The 22,174-nt window shown below is 35.3% G+C and overlaps 2 pseudogenes; both read right to left on the bottom strand.

Annotated features, from left to right (window-relative positions):
* Positions 1–5,550: 5,550 nt before the first annotated feature.
* On the bottom strand, positions 5,551–8,642 carry LOC137211059 (elongation factor-like GTPase 1 pseudogene; annotated as a pseudogene).
* On the bottom strand, positions 7,054–7,136 carry LOC137211497 (U4 spliceosomal RNA; annotated as a pseudogene).
* Positions 8,643–22,174: the final 13,532 nt, after the last annotated feature.

Here is a 22,174-nt window from a genome sequence, read left to right as displayed (position 1 = left end):
AATTGGGACATTGGGACTAACATATACTCACTACTATATATAAAATAGATAACTAATAAGAACCTGCTGTATAGCACAGGGAACTCTACTCAATACTATGTAATGGCCTATATGGGAAAATAATCTAAAAAAAAAAAGAATGGATATATGTATATGTATAACTGATTCTCTTTGCTGTACATCTGAAACCAACACAACATTGTAAATCAACTATACTGCAATAATTTTTTTAAAAGTTTAAATGATTTTATCATTAAATCTATATTAAATAACTATTTTATATTAAATTAAGTACAGTTTAAATATCTAAAATTCTAACATTTCATAAATAAAAATAAAATAGTATATTTTCTTCATAATTGCATGCTGTAAAAGTATAAAAAGCATCAAATAGTGCAAATTGTTTCATGGTAGCTGATAAACTGAAAATTAAGCAAAGATGAAATAAATGTTAATTGTTATAATGTAAAATAAACCTGATCATTCTTTTGAAAAATAACAATATTCAAAAATAAATACACTCTCTAAAATAGAAAAAACTCAGAGTTCTGATTCTTTAAGATGATATGACCTGAAAACCCTCCAGACTAGAATCATATTAAAAAGACAATATATTAGCAGGCAACATCCACGAGATCACTAATTGTTCAGTTACTGAACCCACGTTCTGAGCATCTACTAATTTCTGCCTCTTCTCTCTTCTTAGGCAAGCTCATCCATCTCTGTAATTTTAAATGTCACCTCTATACCAAAATTTGGCAAACGTGTTTCTCACTTAAGATTTTTGTAAGCTTTAAATGTGTATGTACTGATTGCCTTTTTTCCCCAGGTGCTTGAGTATCTAATTCAATCCTAGCACAAACAACTTGATTTCTTCATCCTTAAGAAACTAATTACTTAAGATAGAATTAAATTTTTACTTTTGTTCAGAACTCAAAATTAATCTATTGCCAAAAGGTACTCATTCTGCTAGTGATGTAAAGCCATTTTCTTTCTTCATACTCTATTGTCATTATGTTAAACCAAGACACCACCATGACTGTCTTTCAATAGTCTATCATATCATAACTGTACATTAAATAATACATAATAATTCTAAGATATATCACATTTTAAGTGAAGTACATTACCTCCCATATGATGTACTTAGGGCAGATATTTTACTTATTTATAGCAAATAATCTATTACATATTACTAAAATATAAAAATTATCATGGAAATGAAATAAAAAGAGAGAAGGTAAAATACAAATTGGCCGCAAATTTACTGAAAGCATTCCTGTCTCTTTAAGGTGGTAGGGGAGACCACTTAGTATGATGGACATACAGAAGGAGTACTGAGAAAGACTACAGCATAATAAAACCTCCACAAATATATATTAATGAAATAGACCAGCAATCATTGGAAGAATGTTGAATACTACCTAACCTTCAATGAAAAGGGAATTATATTGTTTTTTTTCTTTTCTCCTTTCCATCTTGATTCTCTCACTTTATAAAAACTGAGTATGTGGCCTGTAGTGAATGAAATAATCATAAGAGAGAAAGATGTGCCAGTTTTTTTTCTTTGCGCTTTCTGTCTTATTTTGGCCTGGAGCTTTATTTTCTCTACTTAAGAAGAACTGTTGATTCAAGAAGACTAAAGGGGCTGCCAGAGGACCTAGGAGAATCATTAAGGAGCAAACTGCTTAGAGCTCAAGGCTAGATTTCAAGTGAAAATTGGTCCAGTTGGGATCACCAAGTAGGAGTTGAGTCAGGATTTCAGAGTAAATTTCTCTTAAAAGTGTAAGATATGGATCTTTGCCTCAACAACTTTCAGTTGAGATTTGTAAAACTCCTGAGAATAGCAATCACAGTGCAAGACAGTAGGGAACTACCAACTTTACCTGTGTATGGATAATTGTACATAAATGAAATTTCTGAAGAACTTATTTCATTACCAGGAACAAAAATGTTCATATCTTAAATATCTATTGAAGTGCTAATTCCTAAATAAGTTAAAACAGAATCTCAGAACTACCCGAAGGGTCTATTAGTCATTCCTGAGGATCATCCATGTAGTATATTTGTTGTACAGAAAGTCTACAGTTATCGTTTGGAATTTCCATCCTTCTTTTTCTCTTACAAGCAAGCTACTTAGGGTAGCCTCCATTTTTCCATTCTCTTACACAGGCTTGCCAAGTATACCTGGTTATGATTGCTGTGTCCTGATGTTCCCAGAGAATCCAAACATGCACTTCCTGAAGTGTACAAAATGACCTCCTCTCTTTGGGCCGGAAGCAGTTCTGCCTCTATTCAGACTATCAGAATATCTCCTCATTTTCATTTCTATCATAATAACAGGGGTGATATCCAATAGGAATAAGAGATTTTCACGACTATATACTTCTTTTTGCAGAATTCTCTCCAAGGTTTTTTTCTTTAACAAACATACACAGGAGGAATTCTGATGCATAAATGTGGCAGGAATCGGATCATTAGGGTGTGCTGTTAGTTGTGTGTGTGTGTGTGTGTGTGTGTGTGTGTATAAGGAGATGGAGAGGTGGGAATTGACTTTTTACAGTAAAAAAGACCATCATATAGAATAACTAAAATAAAATTTTCATTAGGATTTAATTGATTTGTTTTGTTTCATTTATGTAGATTTTTATACTCGTGCTTATTTTATAAACTTAATAATATCATGTGTATTTACACATTTGGGTATCTTGGTGTTACGGTCAGTCTTTCATAATTAAAAAGTTCTTATTGTGCCTGTGTTTATCAGCCTACCCTCTTGTGAGTTTTAATTTTTATAATACTGGAAACAAGCTAATCAAGCAAATGAAAATTGCGTGAAAATGGGCTATGAGTAAATAATCTATAAATAAAGGCTTTATTCAAGAACTGTTATGATCACTTATGTTCCTTTCTAGTTATTGGTAATCTCTTGATAGCTGAAATCACCAATTATGGGACTATGTGTAGGGTAGGGTGGTATGATATAGTTTAAAACATTGGTTAGATGGTACCCTTTTTCAATACTGAGACAGAGGTATGGACTTCAATAATTGAATGCTACTTGTCAAAATACACTTACAACTGTTGTTGACCTAAGCAAATACTATTTACCATCAGTTAAAATTTATATTTAATATTTACATTTATTGGACTGTTGACCTTCCTAAAATTAAATGATTTACTTAATACTGCATTGATTAAGATCGATAAAATTGGTATGCATCTCTTCATATGGAAAGAGTTCAATGAATATCTTCTCGAACTGAATAATGAATAAGACCCATGTGTATTCATACTCGGATACACGTTTTATTATCATGTCTCCAAAAATACTTGAGGTTTCTCCATCACCCTTAGACTCTTTCATAGAATTAAGCTTCAAATATTTTCTTTCTCTCTCTAGAATTTTCCCTTATTTCCCTGCACCAACATGTCTCTCAACTCTTTGTAATAGCTTTAGAAATACACATTTGTAGGCTATTCACAGGGAGTAGGCTTTTATAAACAAAAGGCAGACCACCTCATATATATCTTCCCTCAGAGAAAGAACACTAGACTAACAAATTGCTTGAATTGATGACACAAAACAAAGTGTTGATAGATTTTCAAAAAATATTTTCAAATATTCTGTCCCACTTGAAATTTGATCAACATTTTTATCACATGCAGCTAGCTTTCCCCTTTTATAACTTCTCAAGTATTATTTCTAATAAATAGTTTAAAAAAAACCACTGTGCAAAATTGGACATTATTCATAAAACATTACATTAGAATGAAATTAGTTTAGGACTGGTATTCAGAAACTCTGATGCTTAAAATTTAACTGAATAAAATAGTCTTGATTTCAAATTCAATATATGTCACTAAAAACTATCTATCTATCTATCTATCTATCTATCTATCTATCTATCTATCTATCTATCTATCATCACGTGTCAAGCTTAACCATGGTTTTTGCTGAAGAGTAAATTTTGTATAAATCAGAGAACCAAATCTTACCTTTGAGTAATTAGCTTTGAATTCAATGAATTTTCTGAAAAAAATAGCTGACCAGAGTAAATGATGTATTCAAGTACAGGGCTATTATTTATCTTCTAGGTGACTAATTTAAGAAAGCAAGTTATGTGGATTAGAGATATAAATTTTTGTATTTGCATTGAGGGTGCTTGTTTGAAGAGAAAAAACATTTGTTGATAAGATAAATATTGCTTCAGTCACTTCTAAAAAATGTGAAACATTTTCCTTTGTCGATAAATATTTCTTGAATAGAGAAGGAGGAAGAAAAAATTTTGGAGACTCTTGTTGCTTCCATTACCATGTTTTCTGTTCAACATAAAGACAGAGTTAAATCGTATTTAGTCTCCTCCTATCCATTTCTAAAATAATATAGGGAAATTATATCAGTATGACATTGCCACCTCTGAATATCTAGGGCACCAGGAGGAAGCATAAGTATTAATTGAGTCTCTTTCCATATATGCTTCTATTGTATTACTTCCTTTAGAGGAATAGAGCCTTTCTTTTAATATATAAACAATTTTAAGTCACGTACATATTTAAAGAATTTTTGCAGTGCACTGAAAGTAGTACAGCTCTATTAGAAGGGACATAGCTATTGAAGAATGTTATAAATATAGAAGCTAGTATATTGAGGAGTCTCAAAACAGAGGGGTATAAATGACATTTTTGTAAATTCACTGAATTTAATCAGGCCCTGTCAAATCTCCATGTTTATCTCTGTTATATCTTGAGCAGATACCAAAATTCTCTGGTGACTTAGAAGTTTTAAAGATCAATCAAATTAAGGATGAATTGATTTTAATTTTTCTCCTCCTTCAAGTACAGAGCCCAATTCATGTTTTCTTCTGGGACTGTAAATGGTGGGAATAAAAAATGAAGTTTATGGTTAGCTTTAATTCACTTTTCCTTTCTTGAGGCTAGATTTTTTCCAAATTATTGAGGAGATTGAAAAAAGGTGAGAAAGGAAGCATCTTTTTACCCAACTGGCACTTGCTTTATTCTACCTTGTTGTTTTTGACACTCTGGTTGGCACTGACTGGCCATTCATGTCCTCTATTTGGCATAGTCCAAGGACTTGTTCTTTCAAAGGATTTATTTGTGAGTTCTTTGGAAGACCCGGGGAAGATTCTACCTATGTAGACTTAGTTTTACCTAGTCCTTTTATAGGAATCCCCTTACCTCCTGCCACCCATGGATCCACAGTTCATGCTCTTTGTGTTCATTATCTGTAGACAATCCTCTTGGGAGAAATAACTGCAGCTCAAGCTCTATTCATTTCTGGGGTGTCCACTTACCCTATGAAAAACTCACTCCTTCTGTCCAAGAAACACAATATGGAATGTTGTCTTTCCTATTGTTTTTATCCTTGCTCTGTATCTCTTCAATTCTCTTCTCTATTGCTCAGAGATGGACAGGAGAATTTTGGCATTTTTAAAAGATACTTATATGGATGAACTTTATTGAAAGTGAATATACAGAGATATTGCAGCATGCAATATCTTCTCAATATCAAATGCTGGGTGATTCTTTTCAATTTATTATGAAGAAAATAATCTGCTTATAGTAGTAGTTATTTATTTTTGTTGAGGGTTCTCTGCTTTTCTGCCTGCTCCATGATCTTTTCTTCCATATAAAGATGTGCTCTTCTATTTCCTGAATTAAGATCTGGACACAGGGATCAGCTTGGTTCAACAGCTTAATTTCTTTGACAGACTGAGGCATTTCACTTGGGTGTTTTAGTCCAACAGCAACCTTCACAATAAGGGTGCTTCAAAGTTGAGTGATATAAATGGCGGGCAGGATGACAAGTTGCACAGTGCTGCAGATTTCAGCACAAAGTCTTGTTGGCATTCTATTAGCACATTTCCTAGAAGTACCTCCTCTAGGTCTCCCAGCTCCCTTCCTAGCAGAAGATACAGGTTCTTCAGATTACAGTATGCCATGTGGGGAACTTGGGAAAGGTCATCTACTGGAGTTGAGAAGCCTAAAGATACACACTACAGAAACTCAACAGAACTGTATTTGGGCCCCAAGACAAAATTTTCTTTCCCCTTTGAGCCACGCCACTGAATACTTGAACAAATGCAATAAAAGACCCTTAGTTGTTTCTTTCCTGGAGCACAGGTTTAGAGGTCATACTCTCCACCTGCTGCTCATCACCTTTTGGCTCTTCTACCTTTGGACTTGTTTCAAGAGGACGCCCATACTGGATGGGCTCCAAGGATGCCTGCCCCTGTGCTGCTACAAGCTTCTTCATGTGCCTTAGCCTTGCATGCTCACGCCTCTGAGCGATTTCGTTCTGAATGGACAGTCTTTGCTTATTCTAAGGCAAAGCCTTAGCATCAATTGCAAACATTCTGGAAACAAAGATAATAACTAGAGCAGTATCTTCATTTCCATATTTCATAAAAGCTGCTTTAGTGTCTGGGTTTTGGTGAAAGAGAGTTAAGCTGTGCACATCATCTTGTTTTCTTTTCTCTCTCAGATGTAATATCCAGGAGACTAGGAAGTTTCTCAAACACTGTAACAAGAACAGCATGGGATATGGGTAGTCACTGACTGCAGATGGCATTAATTTGAACTTAAGGATCTGAATGTCATGCCACATGAGCTCCAATTTTTAATCCTAAAGAAGTCACCATTTTATCAACTTTTTCTTTGTCATTTTTCAAGACAGCATCACACAAATTCCATGTATTTTACAGAGTCAATTCTTCAAGTAAATGCTTTCTTTAAACCTTTTAGAAAGGTTTCTTTCCTTTTGCCTAAAATCCAGGTGACAAACTTTCAATCTCTCTTTTTAGAAAACACACATATTCACACACGTACATACCCTTGGCTAATGGGAGAGTAAACCACACTCTACTCTAAAGCTTGTACACTGACTACACTAACAGTGCACTTGTGTCTCCCTCTCTTCCACACTCACTCTGACTTTTTTCCTGCCCGGTATTTTTTATGGAGCCTGGAAATTTAGGGAATATGTCATGATCACCTCTTAGTCTTAATGAAATCTTCTATGACTGACTCTCTCATTATTGGGAAAATTTTTCAATTAACAATAATCGTGCATCGGATAAACCTCTTTGGCTACGACACTGCCACTATGCAAAGCTGACTCTCTCATTATAAATGTGGCTTAGTTTGGGCAGTTCTTTGGCTCCAATTCTGATTCAATGTGAAAAGTACTACTAAATATCCTGTTTTCTTATAATGATCAATAGGTATTCTGTCTTTTACTCTGGACTATTCTAAGTTGAATTTATATTCTAACTAAGTTTCTTGTATCCCAATTAATTATATTATTTGTTTTCTCTTGAAAGTTTGTGTTTCATGTAACCATGAATGTTATGTATAATTTATGAATGTATTATTGTCATTAGCACTGGATTCTAGATTATCAGTTTGAATTTATAATATGTAATTTAATATGCTGGTATTTTGTCTTCCTCTTTGTTACTAGAATTATTATAGCACATAAACTGTTTAGTCTTCCCTTCTCTTAAACTGTACTTGACACAAACATAGATATTTTAAGAAACTTTGGTATAATTTCTCTCTATCATATAAGGGGTTATCTGTAATTTTGATAAGTAAATATTATATATTTAGTTCCCAGAAATTATATATATATATTATATATATATTAGTATATATTATATATATACTTGTATAAGATACAAATTATACCTACATAGAAAGCATATACATATATACATAGATATAATTAATTTTCTCTTATTATAACTTTTAACTTTTAGTTTACTTTTTAGGTAACAACATAGAGAATTGTATTTTCACATTGTTGCTTTATTATCAACACTCTCCCCTTGAACATTTTGATTTTGAGAATAACTTAATTACATTTGATAATGTGGAAGAGATAACATGTATTTTAATTTGAAAAAAAGATTTATTTCTGATAAATAATAATCAAATTTTAAAGCCTTAATGTTTATATGAAAAGGACAGAAAGTTGATAGACTATCAAAATATGCTAGTCATACATATTTCCAATTAGCTGATATTTTAGAATTATAACTACAGGCATACCTCAGAGATATTGTAAGTTCAATTCCAAATACCACAATAAAGTGAATATCACAATACAGTCACACAAATTTTTGGTTTCCCAGTGGATATAAAATTTATGTTTACACTATACTGTAGTCTATTAAGTATACAATAGCATTTTGTCTAAAAAACAATATACATACCTTAATTAAAAAAAAAAACTTTATTGGTCTAACATGCTAACCTTCATCTGAGCCTTCAGCAAGTCATAATTTTTTGCTGGTGGAGAGTCTTGCCTCGATGTTGATGGCTGTTGATTGACCAGGGTGGTGGTTGCTGAAGTTTGGGATGGCCATGGCAATTTCTTAAAATAAGACAACAATGAAGTCTGCCTCAACAATTGACTCTTCCTTTTGTAAATGATTTCTCTGTAGCATGCAGTGTTGTTTGATAGCGTTTAACCCACAGTAGAACTTCTTTCAAAATTACAAAACCTGCTGCTTATAAAAACCTGCTGCTGCTTTATCAGCTAAGTTCATGTAATATTCTAAATCCTTTGTTGTGATTTCAACAATCTTCACCTCATCTTCACTAGGAATATATTCCATCTCAAGAAACCACTTTCCTCACTCATCCATAAAAGGCGACTCGTCATCCATTAAAGTTTTATCATGAGACTGCAGTAATTCAGTCATTTCTTCAGTCTCCACTTCTAATTCTAGTTCTTTTGTTTCTTCTGCCACATCTGCAGTTACTTCCTCCACTGAAGTCTTGAATTCTTCAAGGTCATCCATGAGAGTTGGGATCGACTTCTTCTTAATTCCTATTCATGTTGATACTGTAACTGCTTCTCATGAATTATAAACGTTCTTAAGGTCACCTAGAATGGAGAATTCTTTCCAGAAGGTTTTCAATTTACTTTGCCCAGGTCCATCAGAGGAATCACTATCTATGGCAGCTATAAGCTTATGAAATTCATTTCTTAAATGATAAGACTTGAAAGTCGAATTATTCCTTAATTCATGGGCTGCAGAATAGATGTTGTATTAGCAAGTGTGAAAATAACATTAATTTTGTTGTACATCTCTATTAGAACTCTTGGATGACCAGGTACCTTGTAAATGAACAGGAATATTTTAAAGAATTTTTTTTTTTTTCTGAGCAGTAGGTTTCAACTTTGGGCTTAAAATATTCAATAAACCATGTTGTCAACAGATGTACTATCATCCAGACTTTGATATTCAATTTATAGAGCACAGGAAAATTAGACTTAGTATAATTTTTAAGAGCCGTACAATTTTTGGAATGGTAATAAATGAGTGTTGGCTTCAACTTAAAGTCACCAACTATATTAACCCCTAAAAAAGAGTCAGGCTGTCCTTTGAAGAATTGAAGCTAAGCATTGCCTTATCCTGTCTAGCTACGAAAGTCCTAGATAACATCTTTTTCTAATATAAAGTAATTTTGTCTACCTTGAAAATATGTTGTTTAGTGTATCCACCTTCATTATCTTGACTAGAGTGTCTGAATAACTTGCTGAAGCTTCTACATCAGCACTTATTTCTTCACCTTGTACTTCTGTGTTATGGAGATGGTTTCTTTCCTTCAACCTCATGAACCAGCCGCTGCTAACTTCAGACGTTTTTTCTGCATCTTCCTCATCTATCTCAGCCTTGCCAGAATTGAAGAGAGTTATGGCCTTGCTCTGGATTGGCTTTGGTTTAAGGGAAAGTTGCATTTGGTTTGATCCTCTATCCAGACCACTACAACTTTCTTCATGTCACCAAGAAAGCTGCTTTTCTTTCTTATCATTCATGTGTTCACTGGTGTAGCACTTTTAATTTCCTTCAAGAACTTTTCCTTTGTATTCACAACTTGGCTAACTGTTGGGTACAAGAGGCCTAGCTTTTGGCCTGTCTCAGCTTTCTACATGCCTTCCTCACTAAGCTAAATCATTTCTAGCTTTTGATTTAAAGTGAGAGATGTGTGACTCTTCCTTTCACTTAGAAGTCACTGGAGGGTTATTAATTGGTCTAATTTCCATATTGTTGTATCTCAGGAAGAGGAAGGTCCCAAGAGAGGGAAAAAGATGGGGGAATGGCTGGTCAGTGGAGCAGATTGTCACAAACAACATTTATTGACTAAGTTTGCTGTCATATGGTATGGTTTGTGGCATGTCAAAACAATTAGAATAGTAGCATCAAAACTCACTGACGACAGACCACCATAACAAATATAATAATAATGAAAGTTTGAAATAGTGTGAGAATCACCAAACTGTAACCAAGAAACACATAGGAGCAAATGCTGTTAGAAAAATCGTGCCTACGGGCTTGCTTTATACAGGGTTGCCACAAAACTTCAATTTGTATAAAATGCAATATCTGAGATACTCAATGAAGTGAAGCACAGTAAAAAAAGTATGCCTGTGTATCAACTTATAACCTCACATTAATAATGCCCAGATCAAATATTATTTTAAAGTAATAAAGCTTAAGCTTTCTTAACTATAGATATGAAATAAAACCATCACTCAGTGATACTTGAGCCAAAAATCCAGTGAATCTTGTGAATTTAGCAATTTAATTATATTCTGCATCCCTTCAGCATACCACTATCCTTGCAGGAATGAAATGATGATTATTTTTATGAATGAAGATGTTAATACTGACAATGTTTAAAAATTTCTTCTAAACGTTTTTTCTTACAAAAATTAAAATTTTACCATAAAATAGAATATTTCAATGAAATTTGATTAACAAATGATTTTGTATTACTCGTGACAGGGTTTTATATTTTCTCAGTATAAGAAACTGGTATAGGCCACACATGTATTTCAGTTAATTATTTCCAGTGCAACAGTAGACTTAAATATCTGAGTATATTATCTACTCCTATAGAGAGATGGCATGCTCGTATGTTATACTGTTTTTGTTTATAGGATGTAGTTCCTAAATTTCATTCTGTTCATATTCTGATATTTGAAATATTTTCAAATCAATCATTTATTTACCTGTCTATAAGATACCTTCCTTTGTAATCAGAGATAACAGTTTTATAGCGTAGTAAAATTCTGAGTATCATTTTTAGTATTTCTACTATCTTAATCTTGTAATATAACTATATCAACTTTATCATTATATTTACTTTTTAAATTTATTGAAATATTGTTGATTTACAACGTTGTATTAATTTCTTCTATAAAGAGAAGTAACTCAGTTATATACATATATACATTATTTTTTTATATTCTTTTTCATTATGGTTTATCCTAGGAGACAGGATATAGTTCTCTGTGATATACAGTAGGACCTTGTTATTTATCCATTATAAATGTAATGGTTTGCCTCTACTAACCCCAAACTCTCACTCCATCCACTACCCTCTGAGTGTAGCTCTGCTCTAATAAGCTTTACTGCCTTGTATCTTACATGTTTATGTGTTTACATTGGATAGGTTCTCAAGTTCCTGGTCTGCCATATTTCAGAACCAGAAGTGCCCTCCTTCCCTTTTCTATAAACCATCAGTGGATGGCATTTATTCCCACAGCTTTAGCTGCTGTCTATAAGTTGATTAACCCCCAAATCTCTATCTCTGGCATGGACATCTATCTCATTTCAGTCCCAGAAATATACTTCTAATTGACAAGCAGAGATTCTCACCTGAATATCCCATAAAAATCTCAAACTCTGTATCTTCAAATTTATAGTCACTCAAAACTGGATTTATTTTTTCAACTAATGGTATCACCATCCCATCGGTTTTCCACACATCTGTCAGTTTTCCTTTACTCTCCCACTCCCTTATCCCCTGTCATTCTAAAATTCCACACCTTAATGTTCCCCAAATAAGTCCCCTCCTCTCCATTCCCACTGCCTTAATTCATGCCTACCTGTATTGTCTCCCAAATGCTATTTTTTTTCTTTTTTTTAATTAAAATAAAAGCTTTTTATTGGAGAATAGTTGCTTTACACTGCTGTGTCAGTTTCTGCTGCACAACAAAGTGAATCAGCTATATGTATACATATATCACCTTTTTTTTGGATTTCCTTCCCATTTAGGTCACCACAGAGCACTGAGTAGAGTTCCCTGAGCTACACAATAGGTTCCCATTAGCTATCTATTTTATGCATAGCAGTGTATATATGTCAATCCCGATCTCCCAATTCATCCCACCAACTCCCTTTCCCCCTTGGTATCCATAAGTTTGTTGTCTATGTCTGTGTTTCTATTTCTACTTTGCAAATAAGATCATCTATGCCATTTTTCTAGACTCCACATATATGCATTAATATATGATATTTATTTTTCTTTTTCTGACTTACTCCACTCTGTATGACAGTCTCTAGGTCCATCCACTTCTCTGCAAATGACACAATTTTATTCCTTTTTATTTCTGAGTAATATTCCTTTGTATATATGTACCACATCTTTATCCATTCCTCAGTTGATGGACATTCTGATTGCTTCTATGTCCTGGCTATTGTAAATAGTGTTGCAATGAACATTGGGGTGCATGTATCTTTCTGAATTATGGTTTTCTGGGTATATGCCCAGTAGTGGGCTTTCTGGGTCATATGATAGTTCTATTTTAGTTTTTTAAGGAACTACCATAATGTTCTCCCTAGTGGCTGGATCAACTTACATTCCCACTAGCAGTGTAAGGGGTTTTCCTCTTCTCCACACCCTCTCCAGCATTTATTGCTTGTAGATTTTTTGATGATGGCCATTCTGACTGTGGTGAGGTGACACTTCATTGTAGTTTTGATTTGCATTTCTCTAATAATTTGTGATGTTGACCATCTTTTCATGTGTTTGTTGCCCATCTGGATGTCTTCTTTGGAGAAATGTCTGTTTAGGTATTCCACCATTTTTTGATTGAGTTGTTTATTTGACATTGAGCTGCATGAGCTGTTTGTATATTTTGGAGATTGATCCTTTGTAAGTTGCTTCATTTGCAAATATTTTCTCCCATTGTGAGGGTTGTCTTTTCATCTAGTTTATGGTTTCCTTTGCTGTGCAAAATTTTTAAGTTTAATTAGGTCCCATTTGTTTATTTTTGTTTTTCCTCTCTCTCTTTTTTTTTTTTTTTTGATGTAGACCATTTTTTAAAGATTTTATTGAATTTGTTACAATATTGCTGCTGTTTTATGTTTTGGTTTTTTGGCTGCTATTCATGTGGGATCATAGGTCCCCAACCAGGGATCAAACCCACACCTCCTGCATTAGAAGGCAATGTCTTAACCCCTGAACTACTAGGGAAGTCCCTGTTTTTATTTTCATTACTCTAGGAGGTAGGTCAGAAAAGATCTTGGTGCAATTTATGTCAAAGAGTATTCTGCTTATGTTTTCCTCTAAGAGTTTTATAGTGTCTGGTAGGTCTTTAATCTGTTTTGAGTTTATTTTTGTGTATTGTGTTAGGGAGTGTTCTCATTTCATTCTTTTACATATAGCTGTCCAGTTTTCCCAGCATTAATTCTTATAGAGACTGTCTTTTCTCCATTGTATATCTTGCTTTCTTTGTCATAGATTAGGTGATCATAGGTGCGTTAATTTATCTCTGGGCTTTCTATTATGTTCTCTATTTCTATTTTTGTGTCAGTACCATACTGTTTTGATTACTGTGGCTTTGTAGTGCAGTCTGAAGTCAGGGAGTCTGATTCCTTCAGCTTCGTTTTTCTTTCTCAAGACTGCTTTGGCTATTCGGGGTCTTTTGTGTTTCCAAATAAATTGTAAAAATTTTTGATCTATTTCTGTGAAAAATACCATTGGAAATTTGATAGCGGTTACATTGAATCTATAAATTGTTTGGGTATTATAGTCATTTTCACAATATTGATTCTTCCAATCCAAGAACATGGTATATCACTCCATCTGTTTGTGTTGTCTTTGATTTCTTTCATCAGTATCTTATAGTTTTCTGCATACAGGTCTTTTGCCTCCTTAGGTAGTTTATTTCTAGGTATTTTATTCTTTTTGTTGTGATGATAAATGGGATTGTTTCCTTAATTTCTCTTTCTGATCTTTTATTTTTAATGTATAGGAATGCAAGATATTTCTGTATGCTAATGTTTTTTATCGGGGTATAGTTGTTTTACAATATTGTGCTAGTTTCTACTGTACAGAGAATGGAGCTCCTGGTACTATACAGCAGGTTCTCATTAGTTATCTACTTTATACATATTATGGTATATGTATCAATCCCGATCTCCCAGTTCATCCCACCCCCCACTCCCAGATTTCCCCCCTTGGTGTGCATAGGTTTGTTCTCTTTTCTGTGTTTCTATTTCTATCTTGCAAACCAGTTCATCTGTACCATTTTTCTAGATTCCAAATATATACATTAATATATGATATTTGTTTTTATCTTTCTGACCTACTTCACTCTGTATGACAGTCTCTGGGTCCACCCATGTCTCCACAAATGACCCAGTTTTGTTCCTTTTTATGGCTAATATTCCACTGTATATCTGTACCACATCTTCTTTATCCATTCATATGTGGATGGACATTTAGGTTGCTTCCATGACCTGGCTATTGTAAATAGTGCTGCAATGAACATTGTGGTGCATGTATATTTTTGAATTATGGATTTCTGTTGGTATATGCCCAGTAGTGAGATTGCTGGATCATATGGTAATTCTATTTTTAATTTTTTAAAGAACCTCCATACTGTTCTCCATAGTGGCTGTATCAATTAACATTCCCACCAACAGTGTAAGAGGGTTCCCATTTCTCCACACCCTCTCCAGCATTTATTGTTTGTAGGCTTCTGGTGATACCCATTCTAACCTGTGTGATGTGATACCTCACTGTTGTTTTGATTTGCATTTCTCTAATAATTAGTGACGTTCAGCAACTTTTCATGTGTCTCTTGGCCATCTGTATGTCTTCCTTGGAGAAAAGCCTATTTGGGTCTTCTACCCATTTTTGCATTACATTGTTTGTTTGTTTGTTTGTTTTTGATATTGAGTTGCATGGGCTTTTTGTATATTAGGTAGGATAATCCTTGGTCCATTGAATCTTTTATATTTATTTTCTCCCATCTGAGAGTTGTCTTTTCATCTTGTTTATGGCTTCATTTGTTGTGCAAAAGCTTTTAAGTTTCATTAGTTCACATTTGTTTATTTTTGTTTTTATTTCCATTACTCTAGGAGGTGGGTCAAAAATATCTTGCTGTGATTTATGTCAAAGTGTTCTGCCTATATTTTCTTCTAAGAGTCTTATAGTGTCTGGACTTACATTTAGGTCTTTAATCCATTTTGAGTTTATTGTGTATGGTGTTAAGGCGTGTTTTAATTTCATTCTTCTACATGTAGCTGTCCAGTTTTCCCAGCAACACTTATTGAAATGAGTGTCTTTTCTCCATCGTATATCCTTGCCTCCTTTTTCATAGCTTAGGTGACCATAAGTGGGTAGGTTTATCTCTGGGCTTTCTATTCTGTTCCATTGATCTATGTTTCTGTTTTTGTGTCAGTACCATACTGTCTTGACTACTGTAGCTTTGTAGTAGTGTCTGAAGTCAGGGAGCCTGATTCCTCCAGCTCTGTTTTTTTTTTTTTTTTCAAACTGCTTTGACTATTAAGGGACTTTTGTGTCTCCATACAAATTTTAAGATTTTTTGTTCTAATTCTGTGAAAAATGCCATTGGTAATTTCATAGGGATTTCATTGATTCAGTAGATTGCTTTGGGAAGTGTACTCATTTTCACAATATTGATTCTTCCAATCCAAGAACATGGTATATCACTCCATCTGTTTGTGTCATCTTTGATTTCTTTCATCAGAGTCTTATAGTTTTCTGAGTACAGGTTTTTGCCTCCTTAGGTAGGTTTATTCCTAGATATTTTATTCTTTTTGTTGCAATGGTGAGTGGGATTGTTTCCTTAATTTCTCTTTCTGATCTTTCTTTTTTAGTGTATAGGAATGCAAGGGATTTCTGTGCATTAATTTTATATACTTCTATTTTAACAAATTCATTGATTAGCTATAGTACTTTTCTGGTGGCATTTTTAGATTTTTCTATATATATAGTATCATGTCATCTTCAAACAGTGACAGTTTTACTACTATTTTTTCCGATTTGGATTCCTTTTATTTCTTTTTCTTCTCTGATTGCTGTGGCTAAAACTTCAATAACTATGTTAAATAATAGTGACAAGAGTGGATATCCATGTCTCTTTCCTGATATTAGAGGAAATGCGTTCTGTTTTTCACCATTGAGAATGATGTTTGCTGTGGGTTTGTTGTATATGGCTTTTATTATTTTGAGGTAGGTTCCCTCTATGGCTACTTACTGGAGAGTTTATTTCATAAATGTATGCTGAATTTTGTCAAAAGCTTTTTATAAATCTATTGAGATGATCATATGGTTTTATCCTTCAGTTTTTTAATATGGTGTATCACATTGATTTGCTTATATTGAAGAATCCTTGCATCCCTGGGATAAATCCAACTTGATCATGGTGTATGATCCTTTTAAAGTATTGTTAAATTCTGTTTGCTAGTATTTTGTTGAGGATTTTTCCATCTATATTCGTCAGTGGTATTGGTCTGTAATTTTCTTTCTTTGTAGTATCTTTGTCTGGTTTTGGTATCAGGGTGATAGTGGCCTCGTAGAATGAGTTTGGGAGTGTTCTTCCATCTGCAATGTTTTGGAAGCATTTCAGAAGGATAGGTATTATCACTTCTCTAAGTGTTTAATGGAATTCACCTGTGAAGTCATCTGGTCCTGGACTTTTGTTTGCTGGAAGATTTTTAATCACAGTTTCAATTTCATTACTTGTGATTGGTCTGTTCATATTTTCTATTTCTTCCAGTTTCAGTCTTGGAAGGTTGTGCTTTTCTAAGAATTTGTCCATTTCTTCATGGTTGTCCATTTTATTGGCATATCAGTTGCTTGTAGTAGTCTCTTATGATCCTTTGTGTTTTTTCAATGTCAGTTGTAACTTCTACTTTTTCATTTCTAACTTTATTGATTTGACTCCTCTCCCATTTTTTCTTGATGTGTCTGGCTAAAGGTTTACCAATTTTATTTATCTTCTCAAAGAACCAGCATTTAGTTTCATTGATCTTTGCTACTGTTTTCTTTGTTTCTATTTCATTTATTTCTGCCCTGATCTTTATGATTTATTTCCTTCTACTAAGTTTAAGGTGTGTTTTTGTTGTTGTTGCTATTTCTCTATTTGTTTTAGGTGTAAGGTTAGGTTGTTTATTTGAAATTTTTCTTGTTTCTTGAGGTAGGATTGTATTGTTATAATCTTCCTCTTAGTAATGCTTTTGCTGCATCCTATAGGTTTTGGGTTATAATGATTTTGTTGTCATTTGTTTCTAGATTTTTTAAAAATTTTCTCTGATTTCTTCATTAATCTCTTGGTTATTTAGTAGCACACTATTTAGCTTCTTATTGTTTGTGTTTCTACAGATTTTTTCTTCCTGTAATTGATTCTTATCTCAATGTTGTGGTCAGAAAAGATACTTGATATGACTTAAATTTTCTTAAATTTACTGAATCTTGATTTGTGAGCCAAGATGTGATCTATTTTGAAGAATGTTCCATGTGCACTTGAGAAGAAAGTATATTATTCTGCTTTCCAATGGAATGTCCTATAAACACCAATTAAGTTTGTCATTTAAGTTTTTTATTTCCTTTTAAATTTTCTGTCCCCATGATCTATCCATTCGTGTAAGTAGAGTGGTAAAGTTCCCCGCTATTATTGTGTTACTGTCGATTTACCCTTTGATGGCTATTAGCACTTGCATTCTGTATTGTAGTGCCTACGTTGGTTGCATACATATTTACAGTTGTTATATCTTCTTCCTGGGTTGATTTCATGATCATTATGTGTGTCCTTCCTTGTGTCTTGTAATAGTCTTTATTTTAAAGTCTATTTTGTCTGATGTGAGTATTGCTACTCCAGCTTTCTTTTGATTTCCATTTGCATGGAATATCTTTTTTCCATCCCCTCACTTTCAGTCTGTAGGTGTCACTAGGTCTGAAGTGGGTCTCTTGTAGACAGCATATATATGGGTCTTGTTTTTGTACCCATTCAACCAGTCTGTGTGTTTTGGTTGGAGTATTTAATCCATTTACATTAAAGGTATTTATCGATATGTATGTTCCTATTACAATTTTCTTAATTGTTTTGGGTTTGCCTTTGTGTGTTTTTCTTCTCTTGTGTTTCCTGCCTAGAGAAGTTCCTTTAGCATTTGTTGTAGAGCTGGTTTGGTGGTGCTGAATTTGCTTACTTTTTGCTTGTCTGTAAAGTTTTTGATTTCTCCATTGAATCTGAATGAGATTCTTGCTGGGTAGAATAATCTTCTTTGTAGGTTTTTCCTTTTCATCACTTTAAATCTATCCTGCCACTCCCTTCTGTCCTGAAGAGTTTCTGCTGAAAAATCAGCTGATAACCTTATGGGGATTCTCTTGTATGTTATTAGTTGCTTTTCCTTTGCGGCTTTTAATATTTTTTCTTAGTTTTTAATTTTTGTTAGTTTTATTAATATGTCTCAGCATGTTTCTCCTTGGGTTTATCCTGTATGGGACTCTGCACTTTCTGGACTTTGGTGCCAATTTCCTTTCCCATGTTAGTGAAGTTTTCAACTGTAATCTCTTCAAATATTTTCTCAGACCCTTTCTCTTCCTCTTTGTCTAAAAGAAGCATGGTATGCCTAGGAAATGAGGTGCCATTGCTGAGTTGTTTGCAAGGGGCGGGGCTGTCACCACCCCCACATGCCAGCCCTTGTCTCCATGGGCACTGGGAGGGACTCCAACCAGTGAAAGTACCCCACAGTCTGGTGCAACTGCCTTCTAGTTTATGCTACAGGAACTTCATTCACACCCAAGTTGTGATTGCCATACCCCTCCCTGGCCTGAAAGTGTAAATGTGCCCCAATCAGTCACTGCTTTCACTCCTTTTGCCTGTATGGGGAACAGAAGCCTGAGAGTGGCACACATGCAGAGGTAGGGCCAAAAGCAGAGCTGAGCACCAGGGGTGGTACAACTAAGGAAGAGGATCAGAAAGCTCTCCATGAAGCTGCACAAGCTATTAATTAAATCCCTGCAATTACCTTGGTAAACCCTGGAATATCTGAATAGAAAATGAGTGTTCCCACAACTGAGACCAGTTTAGCTATAGCAACAATGGACTTTGGGAGCAAGTACACGCAGGAATTGGGCCAGGTCAGAGACTGATCTGGACCCACAAGGCCCACAGGAGGTCCGGAGATCTACTTAGAGGTATTTGAGGGCCTCCTTGGGAGGCAGAGGTTGGCTGTGGTTCACTGTGGGAGTAAGGACACAGACAGAGGAGGCCCCGGGAAAATATGCTTAGTATTAGTATTCTTTTTTTGTGTGTGTTCCCTGTTGTTCCATAGTTGTGGTGTTGTCTTTATTATTTTTATATTTTTACTTTTTAATATTTCTTAAATTTCTCTATTTTTACTTTACCTTTTTGTTCTTTTGTGGGATTTTTTTCTTATTTTTCTTTTTTTTTTGGTGGTTTTTATGTGTTTAATGTTTGTTTTTTTTTCTTTTCTTTTTTTTTACTTTTATATATATATATATATATATATATTTGTTTGTTTGTTTTTGTTAGTTTAGTCCTTATGGATAGCTTTCATTTTCATTTTTGAGTTCTTTTGTTTGTTCTGTTGTTTTTTTTATTTCTTTTTTTTTTTTTTTCCTTTTCTGTCTGCTTCTTTGTTTCTCTTTGTTTTTGTTTTTTATTATTTGTTTTGGGTATGGTTTGTCTGTTTTCTTTCTTCTTTTTTATTTTGTGTGTTCCTGTTTGTTTTTGTCTTTGCTGTTTGTATTGAGTTCCATTTGTCTCTTTGTTTTCTTTTCCTTTTTTCTTCTTTCTTTTTACTCTGGCACTGCTGTGAAGCTTGTGGGCTCTTGAGTCCCCAGCCAGGGATCAGGCCTGGGTTTCTAGGGTGAGAGTGTTGAGCCCAGGATGCTGGACTGCCAGAGAATTCCCAAGACAAGGAAATATTAATAAGCTTTCACCCTCCCAGAAGTATTCATCGTGACACCAAGACCCGGCTCCACCCAACTGGCTGCAGGATCCAGAGCTGGACACCACACACCAAACAACCAGCAAGACAGGAACACAGCCCCACCCATTTGCAAACAGGCTGCCTAAAGTTGTACAAAGCTCACAGACACACCAAAACACACCACATGACGTGACCTTGCCCATCAGAGTGAAAATAGTTCCACCCACCAGAGCACAGACACAAGTCCCTCTCACTGAGAAGCCCACACAAACACTTGGACCATCCTCACACAACAGTGAGCATATAAAAGAAGCAAGAGGAACTATGATCCTGCAGCCTGCCAAAAGGAGAACATAAACAGAGTAAGTTAAACAAAATGAGATGACAGAGAAATATGTTGCAGACGAAGGAGCAAGGTAAAAACAAACAACACCAAATAAATGAAGAGGAAATAGGCAATCTACCTGAAAAAGAATTCAGAGTAATTATAGTAAAGATCATCCAAGATCTTGTAAATAGAATGGAGGCATGGATCGAGAAGATACAAGAAATATTTAACAAGTACCTAGAAGAACTAAAGAACAAACAACCAGTGATGAACAACAAAATAACTAAAATGAAAAATATACTAGAAGGACTCAGTAGCAGAATAACTTAGGTAGAAGAATGGATAAGTGGGCTGGAAGACAGAATGGTCAAAAACAATTCTGCAGTGCAGAATAAAGAAAAAAGAATGAAATGAGTACAGTCTCAGAGACTTCTGGGACAACATTAAATGTACCAACATTCAAATTGTAGGCTTGTGCAGTTGCATGGAGAGCTTTCCAATCCTCTTTCCTTAGTTGCAGCACCCCTGGTGCTCAGCTTTGCTTTTGGCTCCACCTCTGCATGTGTGCCACCCTCAGGCTTCTGTTCCCCATACAGGCAAAAGGAGTGAAAGCAGTGACTGATTGGGGTACACTTACTCATTCAGGCCATGGAGGGGTATGGCAGCCACAACTGGGGTGTGCATGAAGTGCCTGTAGCATAAACTGGAAGGTAGTTGCACCAGACTGTGGCACACTTTCTCTGGTGGGAGTCCCTCCCAGTGTCTATGGAGGCAAGGGCTGGTATGTGGGGGCAGTGGCAGCCCCATCCTTTGCAAATCACTCAGCAATGGAACTTCATTTCCTAGGCAGACCATGCTTCTTTTATGGGTACTCCCAGCCACAGAGCTCCTCACTCCCGTCCCTTCTGTTATATCTGCACAGCCAACAGTGCTCCTCTGCCCAGTCTGCTCTCTTAACCCCACGCTTTAGTACTCAGTCCCTGCCAGGAGTGGTAGAGTCGCATCTCAGACAGGGGTGCCCATGGCTGATTCCTGAGGAGGCTTTGTGATGGGTAGTGCTCAAGATCCCAGAGCCTATGAGGGTGGAAGAGACCTTGGCCTGAGGGAAGGGTGAGCCTGCTGAGATTGGTGCCCATGGAGGCTGAAGACAGCAGGTGGGGAAACCAGCGGTGAGAGCCCCATCCCTTGCATGCTACTCAACAATGATGCCTTGCTTCTATGGTGTCCCAGGCTTTTTCCACAAACTTTCCTGGTTGTGGAGCTCCTTACTCCTGTCCCTTCAGGCTGTCTTTTCACAGAAAACAGCTGTCCCGTCTCTGGGTCCATGTTCCAAACCTCACTTTCCAGCATCCAGCCCACCTCTGCAACAGGAGACACACAACTCAGACTGGGGTGTGCAGGGCAGCAATATAGACCAAGCGCACAGTTCTTACTTTGTCCTGCCTTCCACAGACTGTCTGCTGCATTCTCCTTTAATCCCCTGAAAGTCCCTTTCTGTCCCAGCCAATTTACCCACCGTGAGGAGGTTTCTCTGACTGTGGAAACCTCTCCTCACCTTCAGCTTCCCACCAGGGTTGCTGGTCCTCTTTTTGATTCCTCTTTTCTTTTTTTCTTTCTTTCATCCTACCCAGTTGTGAGGGGATTTTTCTTGTCCTTGTAGGTGTCTGAAATCTTCCACTAATGTTCAGCAGGTACTCTGTTAGAATTGTTCCATTTGTAGATGTATTCTTGATGTACTTGTAGGAGAGACAAATTCTGCATCCTACAATTCTTGCATCTTAACTCTGCTCCCTATCATTATGTTTAAAACTTATAG

The sequence above is a fragment of the Pseudorca crassidens genome, chromosome 18 (genome assembly GCF_039906515.1).
Source record: "Pseudorca crassidens isolate mPseCra1 chromosome 18, mPseCra1.hap1, whole genome shotgun sequence".
Taxonomy (NCBI): Eukaryota; Metazoa; Chordata; class Mammalia; order Artiodactyla; family Delphinidae; genus Pseudorca; species Pseudorca crassidens.
Note: the sequence above shows the minus strand (reverse complement) of the source record. Positions and strands in the feature narration are given on the sequence as shown.